Raw genomic sequence first — 12,347 nt, forward strand, 5'->3', positions numbered from 1 at the left:
GGACGCTGCTCCACATGGCAAGTGGAGGCTCTTGTGGGCTGCAGTGTTTGCTTGGCATTTGCCACTGCCCTCTGGAGGTCATTGTGGTTCCCCACCCCCACCACAAACTTCTGAGCAGCATTTCCAGGTAGAGAGTATCCACCCTGTGCCTCAGGCTGCAGAGCCCTTCAAGCGTGGCTAGCCTTCCCAACTACTCAGAGTACATCTTGGGTACCACCTTGAGAGAAACCTCAGCTGGGGAGACAGACCTGGGACCCACATCCCAACTCTACCATCCTGATGCTGTGTGACCCTGGACAAGTCACCCTACCCCTCTGAGTCTCCCAAAGCTTCCCATTGGTAAAATGGCAGGTATAATCACACCGTGGTTAGTGAAGGGATTAAAAACCAAGTATATAGAGTTCCTGACATACAGGTGGGCTTGATCAATGATGTACATTGGCTGGATCATTACTATTTACTATGTTTTGAACCTCACTTTCCAAATCTGCTCGATGAGGATAATTCCATACCTACCCCAGAAACAATGAGCCTGTGTTGCTAAGTATGTGTTGTGTGTATGTGTGCTAAGTCACTCAGTCGTGTCCAACACTGTGCGACCCCATGGACTATAGCCCCCCAGGCTCCCCTGTCCATGGGATTCTCCAGGCAAGAATACTGGAGTGGGTTGCCATGCCCTCCTTCAGGGGATCATCCCTAACCCAGGGATTGAACCTGCGTCTCTTATGTCTCCTGCATTGGCAGGCAGGTTCTTTATCACTAGCATCACCTGGGAAACCCTAATATATTTTTGTTTTATTTCATGCTTCCCCTTGACCAAGTAACTGGGTAACAATAACAGCAACAACAACAATAATAACGTCTAAGAGTCTGGATACTGATTTAAGCCTGTGCTGTCCAATAGATAGTCATTGTGATTGTTTAAATTAAAATGAAGTAAAATGAAAATCTTGGTTTCCTGTCTCACAGGCACTTTCGTAGTACTCAATACCCACATGAGGCTTGTGGCTACCACGTCAGACAGCAGAGATATAAAACATTTTCATTATTGCAGAAAGCTCTTTCGGACAACACTGGTTTAGATCAGTATGTTTCATATTTAACGTTTCATAGGAATCACCTGGGATAAACAAGGTTAAACACAGACTCAAACACAGACAAACCTAGACAGCATATTAAAAAGCAGAGATATCATTTTGCCAACAAAGGTCCGTTTAGTCAAAGCTATGATTTTTCCAGTAGTCATGTACAGATGTGAGAGTTGGACCATAATGAAGGCTGAGTGCCAAAGAATTGATGTTTTCAAATTGTGGTGCTGGAGAAGACGCTTGAGAGCCCCTTGGACTGCAAAGAGATCAAACCAGTCAATCCTAAAGGAGATCAACCCTGAATATTCATTGGAAGGACTGATGCTGAAGCTGAAGCTCCAATCCTTTGGCCACCCGATGTGAAAAGCATTGAAAAATACCCTGATGCTGGGAAAGATTGAGGGCAGGAGGAGAAGGGGATGACAGAGGATGAGATGGTCAGATAGCATCACAAACTCTATGGATATGAGTTTGAGCAAACTCTGAGAGATAGTGAAGGACAAGGTAGCCTGGCGTGCTGCAGTCCATGGGGTCGCAAAGAGGTGAACACGACTTAGGGACTGAACAACTAGAACAAACACAGACTCAGTTTTGGGAGGTCTGTGGGAGCCTGAGACTCTGCATTTCTAGCTCCCTTCTAGACCCTCTCCTCTAGTCGGGTCTAGAGCTGGACTGCCCAGCACGGTGGTCACACACGGCTATGGAACACTTGACACGTGATGTATCTATATTGAGATGTGCCCTAAGTGTGAAGCACACAGTGGGTTGTAAAGACTTAGTGCAAAAAAATGTAAAATATCTCGTTAATACTTTTTAATTGATTGTATGTTGAAATAATACCCTAGACACCCTGGGTTGAATAAAATATATTTTAAACATTAATTTCAGCTGTGTCTTTATGCTTTTTCTTTTTAATAAGGCCAGTAGAAAATTCAGAATAACATATGTGGCTCACATCTTTCTATTGGACTGTCGTGATCTCAGCTCTGAGTGCCACTTATGAGCTATCTCATTTCAGATGTACAATTTTAACCCATGTCTTTGTACCTCTGCCCATTCTGTTTTTTCCCCTATCCCTGAATTGTTTCCAGAGCATTTTTCACTCCAATCAAAGGGTAAACTCCTCACTAAAAGAGGCTGTGTCAGTCTGCCCCCTTCTATCCATCATAGCACAAAATATCACCTCCACAGTTTGAATCTGTCTCGCTCTAAAGAAATAATAGCATCTTGCCTGACCCTTTTTGGAACTCTCCCTTCCCACATGCTCAGGTCGCATGTCTTGAATGGGGCTCACCCTCCTGGTCTCTGTGATTGACTGTGTGACCCGGGTTTGGCCAATCAGAGCACGGAGATGGAGCTAGCTGTGAAGACTAGAGGCAAAAGCCTTCTAGACAAAGATGGAGCAAGAACAAAGATCATGAATGTTGAGAATTCTTGACTTTCCTTGGGAGTGCAAGTTCTGGTTCCATTACTAACTCCTTCTAGGAAAGCCTCAGTTTCCTCATCTAGAAAATGGGCACGGTCTACCCAACTGCCCTGAGTTATTGTGAAGACGGTGAGAACACACTGATGGGAATGCCTGTGGCTAACCTAATCTTGCCAGCCATCGTGGGGGTGGCAGGCAGTTTGGCTGTGAGGTTGGCACAGGGGTGGGCCCTCCACAGTTGCTGTGGAAACAGCCTCTGGGATGTTCTGCAGTGTGGAGGAAGATGTGAAGACCCCGGGAGGGGACATTCTTCCTTCTGTGCTACAGGCAGAGGAAATGGAACTTGGGAGGCTTGCCAGGGTAGAACTGAGCTCCCTTGATTTTAAATAATAACGCTAGCTTAGAGTGACGCAGCTCTTACAAGGCACTTGGTACTGTTCTGAGCATCTCCCACACATATTATATGAGGTTAATTCTAATCGTGTGGGAGAGGTACCACCGATGTCCCCATTTTCCAGAGGAGATGCCTGAATCTTATGCCCTCTCAGCCCAATCTCCCCTGACAATGAACTTGTCCATTGAGCTGCTGGCTTAGGGCAGCGGCTTCCCAGGTAGCTCAGTGGTAAAGAATCCACCTGTCAATGCAGGAGACGTGAGTTTGATCCCTGGGTCAGGCAGATCCCTTGGAGAAGGAAATGGCAATCTGCTCCAGTATTCTTGCCTGAGAGATCCCATGGTCAGAGGAGGCTGGCAGGTTATAATCCATGGAGTTGCAAAAGAGTCAGATATGACTTAGCGACTAAAGAACATTTTTGGGGGAGGGCAGTAGTCCTTCCTGTTTTGTATCCTCCTGCATGTCTGCACCTAACACTTCCTGGTAGAGATGAAGCCTTAATACACATCAGTAGCTGTTATTAATAATATGCACTTATTTGTGTCCCCAAGTGGTGTTTTTTAATCTTTCTCACAAGAGTGCCAGCTCCACGTGGGCTTGGATTTTTGTCCGTTTCACTCATCCCTGTCTACCCAGTACCTAACATGGTGTTGGATACACAGTAGATGCTCAATCAATACTTATTGAATGAGAGATTGTATGCCTTTGGTTGAGTCCTGGCTGATCACTGAATAGGATGAGATCCATCGACCTGTCCCTTTAAGAACCTTGTCTTCCCTTCCCCTCTCTGGTCCCCAAAGTTAATTAAGTGCCCTGCCTCTGCAGGGTTAATCCTGTTATCAGCTACTCTACACATATTAGCTGTGTGTTTACTATTTCTGGTCTGTATCCCTCCACCCCCAATTAAACTGTCCATCGCTGGATCCCACAGAGCCCGGCACACAGTAGGTGCTCAGTTCATTTGCATGGAATGAATGAGTTGACATCTCCCTCATTACATTCCCAGGGAAGGAGATGTGTTCACACACTGGGAGACGGTGTGATGACATGGACCAATCTGCCAGTCTGTAGAAAGAATGGATTTTTTGTCTGGAAGGGGTGATGGGCAAATGCCAGCAATGCTCCCTAATGCAGGGTTTGGGGACAAAGACCGTACTGAGAAGTAGGTATAGGCAGACCGGGGCTTCCCCAGTGGCTCAGTGGTAGAGAATCCGCCTGCAATTCGGGAGCCGCAGGAGACGCAGCTTGGATCCCTGGGTCAGATAGATCCCCTGGAGGAGGACATGGCAACCCACTCCAGTATTCTTGCCTGGAGAATCCCACAGAGGAGTCTGGTGGGCTACAGTCCATGAGGTCACAAAGAGGCAGACATGACTGAAGCGACTTAGCACGCACGCATAGACAGAATGGCCTTTGGCGTTCCTTCTTCAGTTCCAGAGCATCCATGTCTGGGAGATGAGGGCGTGCAGGAAAGCCTCTCTCTCTGCATGTGACCTTTAAAGCCAGCAGCCCCTGACAGTATGTGGGGTGCTCTTGCAGATATCCTTGGCTCAGCCGTGCCATCTCAGTGGCAGGTGCCCTGAGTCGGTACGAGAACAGGTCTCGATGTCCCCGATGACTGCTGGAACGCTGAGTACCCCTGAAGTGGTGAGTGAAGCTGGCTCTGTCTGACTCAGGGCTGGGTAACTCGGCCACCTGAGACTCTGGCCCATCTGGAGTGTGGGTGGTCCCCCACCCCCCTACCTGATGGAGCAGTCTCCAGTTCATTCCTTTTTCCCCTGTCCCCCACCCCATCTCTTGTTCCCTGCTTGCCCAGTGACCTCATCCCAAAGGGCAGGTCCTGTGTCTTCGATGGAGAGGGGCTCTGTGACCCAGCTCCACTCAGCCCCTGATGGAGTGCCCACGTGTCCTCTGCCTCCCCCGACAGGGCAGGTGTTCAGCTGCAATGGGCTTCCACCGAGATCAGCCAAGCCTGGGCATGATCCTAAGACATACCAGGGCCAAATCCTGCTTAGCCACCTGTGCCGTGCCTGTGCCTGGGCAAGGGACCTCGCCTCTCATCCGTCAAAGGGAGAGTCACGCTACCAGTGACGTAGTCAAGGCTCCTAGAAGCCGAGCCTGGGAAAGAGACGTGATGCAGAAACCCAAACAGAAAAGGACCCCAGGGAAGGGTATTCACCCCACCCCATCCCCATACCTTTATCTCATCCCATGGGGGTACAGAGGGGCCCTGTCTGTTTCCACGGGGCTTCTTTTCTGGTTCAGTGGACGCCCCTTAGCTGCTGCAGGTGCTGCTACTCTACTTTCACTCTGGCAACTTTTCCCTGGAGGACTGCCCTGGACAATGGTGGGAGCTGCCTTGCCGGAACTGCCTTGGAATGACATATGCCTCCCGAAGACACCTGGGTGGCCTGTAGCCAATGGATGACTCACGTGGGGGCACAGAAGCCCCACCCCCTTGCCTTAAGGCAGGACAGACTTTGAAGTGCAGTTTACCATCCAGAGCTCCCTTGGGGATCAGGTTGGGACTAGATGTCACATCTTTGCTTGGCTTCTCCCCCTGCCCCTTCCTTCCTCCCTCATTCTCCTCGAGGTGTCATCTAAGAGCTTTCTCAATCAGTCACTGACTCTTTATGAAACCCCATCAGAGGCCTGCTTCTAGAGAACTCACCTAGGGTTCCCTAAGACAGAGACTTTAGATAAACTTGTGGAAGCAAGTGGACTGTTTAACTGTTTGTTGTTGTTTAGTTGCTCAATCGTGTCCAACTCTTTGCGAGCCCATGGACTGTAGCCCGCCAGGCTCCTCTGTCCCTGGGATTTCCCAGACAAGAATACTGGAGTGGGTTGCCCTTTCTTTCTCCAGGGAATCTTCCTGACCCTGGGATCAAGCCTGCATCTCCTGTATTGACAGGCAGATTCTTTACCTTGCTAAGCCACTAGGGAAGCCCTTGCTTAATCATAGATCAGATCAGATCAGATCAGTCGCTCAGTCGTGTCTGACTCTTTGCGACCCCATGAATCTCAGCACGCCAGGCCTCCCTGTCCATCACCAACTCCCGGAGTTCACTCAGACTCACGTCCATTGGGTCAGTGATGCCATCCAGCCATCTCATCCTCTGTCGTCCCCTTCTCCTCCTGCCCCCAATCCCTCCCAGCATCAGAGTCTTTTCCAATGAGTCAACTCTTCGAATGAGGTGGCCAAAGTACTGGAGTTTCAGCTTTAGCATCATTCCTTCCAAAGAAATCCCAGGGCTGATCTCCTTTAGAATGGACTGGTTGGATCTCCTTGCAGTCCAAGGGACTCTCAAGAGTCTTCTCCAACACCACAGTTCAAAAGCATCAATTCTTCGGTGCTCAGCCTTCTTCACAGTCCAACTCTCACATCCATACATGACCACTGGAAAAACCATAGCCTTGACTAGATGAACCTTTGTTGGCAAAGTAATGTCTCTGCTTTTGAATATGCTATCTAGGTTGGTCATAACTTTCCTTCCAAGGAGTAAGCATCTTTTAATTTCATGGCGGCAGTCACCATCTGCAGTGATTTTGGAGCCCAGAAAAATAAAGTCTGACACTGTTTCCACTGTTTCCCCATCTATTTCCCATGAAGTGATGGGACCGGATGCCATGATCTTCATTTTCTGAATGTAAATTGGGTCTAATTACCCTGTTTTTGGAGAAGGCAATGGCACCCAACTCCAGTACTTTTGCCTGGAAAATTCCATGGATGGAGGAGCCTGGTAGGCTGCAGTTCATGGGGTCGCTAGAGTCAGACATGACTGAGTGACTTCACTTTCACTTTTCACTTTCATGCATTGGAGAAGGAAATGGCAACCCACTCCAGTATTCTTGCCTGGAGAATCCCAGGGACGGGGGAGCCTGGTGGGCTGCTGTCTATGGGGTCGCACAGAGTCAGACACGACTGAAGCGACTTAGCAGCAGCAGCAGCAACCCTGTTTTTGGCCAAGCATTTCAACTTCCTTTCAAGAAGCCCTAACAGCACTGGAGATTCAGAAGCAGCAGTCAGACGATACTGACAATCGCTGCGAGGTCTACGACAGGGCTCCACAAATAGTGGAGGATACAATAAATATGTATTGAGTGAAAGACAGGGATGAAACACCATTTCTGGTGGTGGGGAAGCAGAAGCTTCTGGAAGGACAGAGAATGTGCAACTGCCTTCCTGGAGCAGGTCTCCAGGATGTACTCAAGCTCAGGGTCAGGCTGGGTGTATTGAAATGCGGGTCAGGTGCTTGGATCCTCAGAGCATCAGCAGGGGCTTAGCCTAAGAGGTGGCTGGGTCCCAGAGGACAGCCCGGGGCCGGGAAGGGAGTCATGATCACAGCAAAGATGATAAGATCTTGTTAAACAGAGAGCCCTCCTGGCAGATGGTCAGATGGCTCCCAGAGAAGGAAAGCCCTTTCCCATTGGGAATCCCAGAAGTCTTGAGACCAGCGGAGCAAATCCTGACTTCCTGAGCTAACAACAACAACAATGCTCATACGGACAAAGCATTTAGCAGTTATATAGCCAACACTCTTCACGCGCGTCATTTATGCTTCATCATAACCCCCATCAGGGACACACTATCACACCCATTTCACAGATGAAGAAAATAAGGCTCAGAGAGTGGAAATGATGTGCCAAAGGTGGTGGAGACGTCACAGACATGATGTGAAGTGGCGCTGACATCACAGCCTCCACACCAGCAGTCCCCAGCCTTTTGGGCACCAGGGACCAGTTTTTCAGAAGACAGTCGTTCCACGGACGAGGGTCAGGGGATGGTTTCAGGACGATTCAAGCACATTACCTTTATTGTGCACTAGTGGCCCAGTTTGCTAAAGAATCCACCTGCAGTGCAGGAGACCCCGGTTCGATCCCTGGATCTGGAAGATCCCCTGGAGGAGGGCATGGCAACCCACTCCAGTCTTCTTGCCTGAAGAATCCCATGGATGGAGAAGCCTGGTGGGCTACAGTCCATAGGGTTGCAAAAGTCAGACAGGGCTGAGTGACTGACACTTCAGTCTTTTTGAATTATTATTACATTGTGATATATAAAGAAATAATCATACAACTCGCCATAATGTAGAATCAGTGGGAGCCCTGAGCTTGTTTTTGGGCAAGTAGATGGTCCCATCGGGGGGTGATGGGAGACAGTGACACCTGAAGTGTATGATGGGGAGTGGCTGTAAATACAGAGGAAGCTTTGCTTGCTATCCCACTGTTCGCTTCCAGCTGCACGTGCCCATTCTAGTACTGGGCCACAGCCTGGATGCTGGGGACCCCTGTTTTACACAGTCAGCCGGTGCTGAGTTTAGAAGGATAATAAGAAATAGGTCGGGAAAACTGAGGCATGAAAATTATTACAAATGTTGTAAAATCAGAGAATATCTCCAGGTAGATATAGAAAAAGCCAATGATAGTGGTTGTCATGAGTTGTTGATAGAAGGGATACAGTTCACATTTGCTGACTAGTGAACCATGGTGCCGTAGATGACGAAACTGGTCCCCAGTGTTCCTCCATCCCCCATTCACACCTTCTACTGTGTGAGTTTTGTAGTCTTCACTCTGCTTGACCCTGGAGATATGATGGGAGTAAAACACACTTGGAACTTGGCCTTGATTTCGTAAGCAGCAGGAAAGACAGTGCGTGTATGCTCAGTCGTGTCTGACTCTGCGACCTCATGGACTGTAGCCCGCCAGGCTCCTCTGTCATGGGATTTCCCAGGCAAGAATACTGGAGTGGGTTGCATTCCCTCCTCCAGAAGGAAGACAGGGACTTAGCCAATTGTTCAGACAGTTAACTCGTTACTGTTGGGGGACAGGCTAGTGAAAAGCAAGAAATGTGTCCTCTGTGAGTCCGAATCTGAGCTTTGCCCTGTAACTGGCTGGCTTGCTGTGGCTGATTAACTGATCTCTCTGTGCCTTGGTTTTCTCATTTGGGGACCATGAGAGTTAAAACGAGTGACTTACAGCATTCAGAAAGCACTGGCCCCGGGCAGGTGCTCATGATTCTTGTTATTGTGGCTGTTGCTGTCGTCTCTGGACCCTGGCTGTCCCTTGACAGGAAGCTCCCACCTGCGTGGCCATCTTATCTGGGACGAAGACTGGCTTCAGTGGCCCTTCTCTAACCCTCTGAATTCTAATCCATCTTTAATGCCTCTGGAGGAAGGAGCTTTGAACGGGCACCAGTTCCGGCCGCTCCCGCTGTCCAGTGGCCGATCCTGGTCTTTCAAGGGCATGACAAGGCTGCCAAATCCGCTCCAGGGATCTAATGCGATTGTCTCGCTTCCGCAGCTCTGCTGGGAAGCCTGAGCTTGGGGCTTTGGGTTGGGCTTCCGGACGCCCCCAGAGCCGGGGAGGCCCCAGGAGGTTCTTGTGGGAGTCCATTCGGCCAGGGAGCTGAGTCCCGAGTGAGCAGAACCAGGATGGAGGAGGCCATGCGGAAACACATACTGTGTGCTGGACAGGATTCAGCCTGCTATGAGACCTTTCTTCAGTGTTAATGGGGTCATGCGGACATTTGCCTGGGATGACCAGAACTTGGGGCAGGGAGTCCTGATACCCGGGTTCAATCCACACTGAGTTGGTGCCCTTAGGACTAGCACGAGGTAGGTCTCAGTTTTCCCCATCTGCATATTGGGTATCTCTTTCATAAGACATACCGTTCTGTGTTTAAGAGCTGACACTCTGGATCTGGACTGCCTGGCTTTCAGTCATTTAATGTCTGTGTGCCCTTGGGCCAGTTGCTTAACCTCTCTGTGCAGGTTCTACAAAATATGGGTAGGCACAATGCCGGGCTCTGTGGCCTCCCACTTGGATGACCTCAAGCAAGTTGCTTCACCTCTGAGCCTCAGCGAACTCATTTGTGAATCAGAACCAAGGAGAATGTCTAACACCTGCTTCATAGGGCTGTTGCTAGAGCCCTAAATGGGGTAGTCCATGCTGAGCACTTGAAATGGTGCTTGGTGTGGGACAATCATGTGAGGGTTGATAAACTCCTGCTATTATCTTTTCCTCCACTCTGTCCTGGTTTCTCTTCCTCCTGCTTCCTTCCCTCCTTCCACCACCAGATAGGGCATCTGCTGTAATGAAGGCACTTTCCTTGGCACTGCATGCTGCTAGAATTATTTTAAGGATCAGATGTACCAAATGGGAAAGAGCTCTGGCAATATCAAGGCTGTTCTGTCATGGAAAAGAAGGGGGTCATAATTCACACGGTGGCTTGTGGTGACTTCTTTTTCAACTCACTCACCTCTAGGGTCATTAATTCAGAGCCCTGACTGGGATTTCTATCATATGGGGCTGTAGTGACATTAATTTGATATTCACTAACCTCAGTTACTTGTGTATCATCATCATAATTATTATGACTTGCCATAGTCACATACCCCGTAAAACAATGCTTTTGTTTGGAATCACAATTTTTTAAAAAATTTAAATATAACCTTAACCTAAGCGATACTATTCATGAAACCAAAAGTTTGATGGGCTGGCACCAATTCCACTAAAAACTTTGCTATTAAGTGAAATAATATCCACCCTCCCATCCAAAAAAGTGTATCCTCATTGGTGCCATATCCTAACAGTATCTAATACCAGGCATTACCCTCTCGCCATTGAGCTGAGTAGAAAATGCTTTGATTCATTGCTTAGTATTTATCAAGTGCTGTCTCCTTTCCCCAAGCCTAGGGCTTGATGTCCTATGCGGCTCTAATGACATTAATTTGATGACGCTAACCTAGTTACTTCTGTATCATCATCACAAGCATCATTATTATTATTTTTTGCCATAGCCACACACCAAATACTACTATTATTCAACACTTTGTTTTGGGTCATTCTTTTCCCCCTTAAATGTAGCCTCAACCTAAGCAATATCATCTATGAAACTGTGAATTCAGTGGGCTGGTTATGTTTTTCTTTCTAGCATACAGGAAAGTGAATGCTTAGCTATAAAATACAATAAAATGATCGCCCATCAGCTACCCCAAAGCGGCTCTATGTATGCCATTAACTAACCGTGGGCTGCCGTCCCGTGCGTTACTCTGCTACCATTTAGCTAGTTAGGCAACTCTTTGACTTACGGCTTCATATTTATCAAGTGTGAGCCTCCCTTTTTCCAAGTCTTGAATTCTATAAAGGCATAGGGAGGTCAAAGCTCTGGTCTGGGGTGATGCAGCAAACCTCAGAACCCAGGAGTCCTGGTCCTTGGCGTCCTCTCTGTGGCCATGGGATGTCCAGCTCTATTCTGACCTTCTCTGGGCTCATTCCAAGCACTTGTACAGCCGCCCCCTGCTTTCCCATCCTTATCTCTCTCCTTCCCGGCACTCGAAGACACAAAAAGGGTTAACATCCATCTCCCACTCTTCTTGACACATCCCACCCTGGGTTCTCTTGGATAATCACCCGCTTCCCTTGAGCAATGACCTTGCCCCCCACCGTGGGGGCTATCAAGAGACAGATATAAACACCTCAAAGTTCCCAGCTAGTTCCCTTAATTGGCACCTTTCTGTTCTGCTTTAAATTAATCAAAGCCAGTCCGATATTAATACTGTAGGGGGAATTAAAATCATGCAACGCATTAAAGATGTAATTTAAAATTAATAACTCATAATTATTTATCATGGCGTATCAGTGGAGCTATGAATTTTCCCTTCTAACCCAGCGCACATCCTCCTGCCTTTGCTTTTAATAGCATCTGGACCATTACTGCACCCAACCTCAGTTCCCGCAGACACCCAACCTAAGAGACGTAATTCATTTAATTTAATTTTGGGGGGCTTAATTGTGGTAAATCACTACTTAAGAAAAGACATCTATTTGAAAGGACAAATTGGGATAATTTAATAAAAGCTGGAGTGAAGAAACCCAAGGACTTAATCATGTGCCATGGGTTTTGATCAGAGAAACCCACTAATTCTTCAATTTATTGAGAGATGGGAGATTCAAAGTCTTTAAAACAATGACACCATTGTTTAATGAACAATGGAAACAACCCATGTGCCCATCAACATTGGAACAAAGAAATAAACTATGGTCTATACAGCCAATGGAGTACTATGCAGTCATATAAAAGACTAAGAATGGATTATTTGTATTGATATGGAAGTACTGGGCTTCCTCGGTGGCTCAGCAGTAAAGAATCTGCCTGCAAAAGCAACTTGCTTGAGGCCATCCATCTGGGAGGCAACAGAGCCAGGTATTATACCTATCCATATTTTATAGAACCGGCACAGAGAAGTTAAGCAACCAGCCCAAGGGCTTCATGGATGGCTTAGCAGGTAAAGAATCTGCCTGCAATGCAGGAGACACAGGAGACCCAGGTTTGATCCCCGGATCAGGAAGATCCCCTGGAGGAGGAAATGGCAACCCATTCCAGTATTCTTGCCTGGAGAATCCCACGCATAGAGGAGCCTGATGGACTACAGTCTATGGG

Source organism: Bos mutus, chromosome 17 (genome assembly GCF_027580195.1).
Source record: "Bos mutus isolate GX-2022 chromosome 17, NWIPB_WYAK_1.1, whole genome shotgun sequence".
Lineage (NCBI taxonomy): Eukaryota > Metazoa > Chordata > Mammalia > Artiodactyla > Bovidae > Bos > Bos mutus.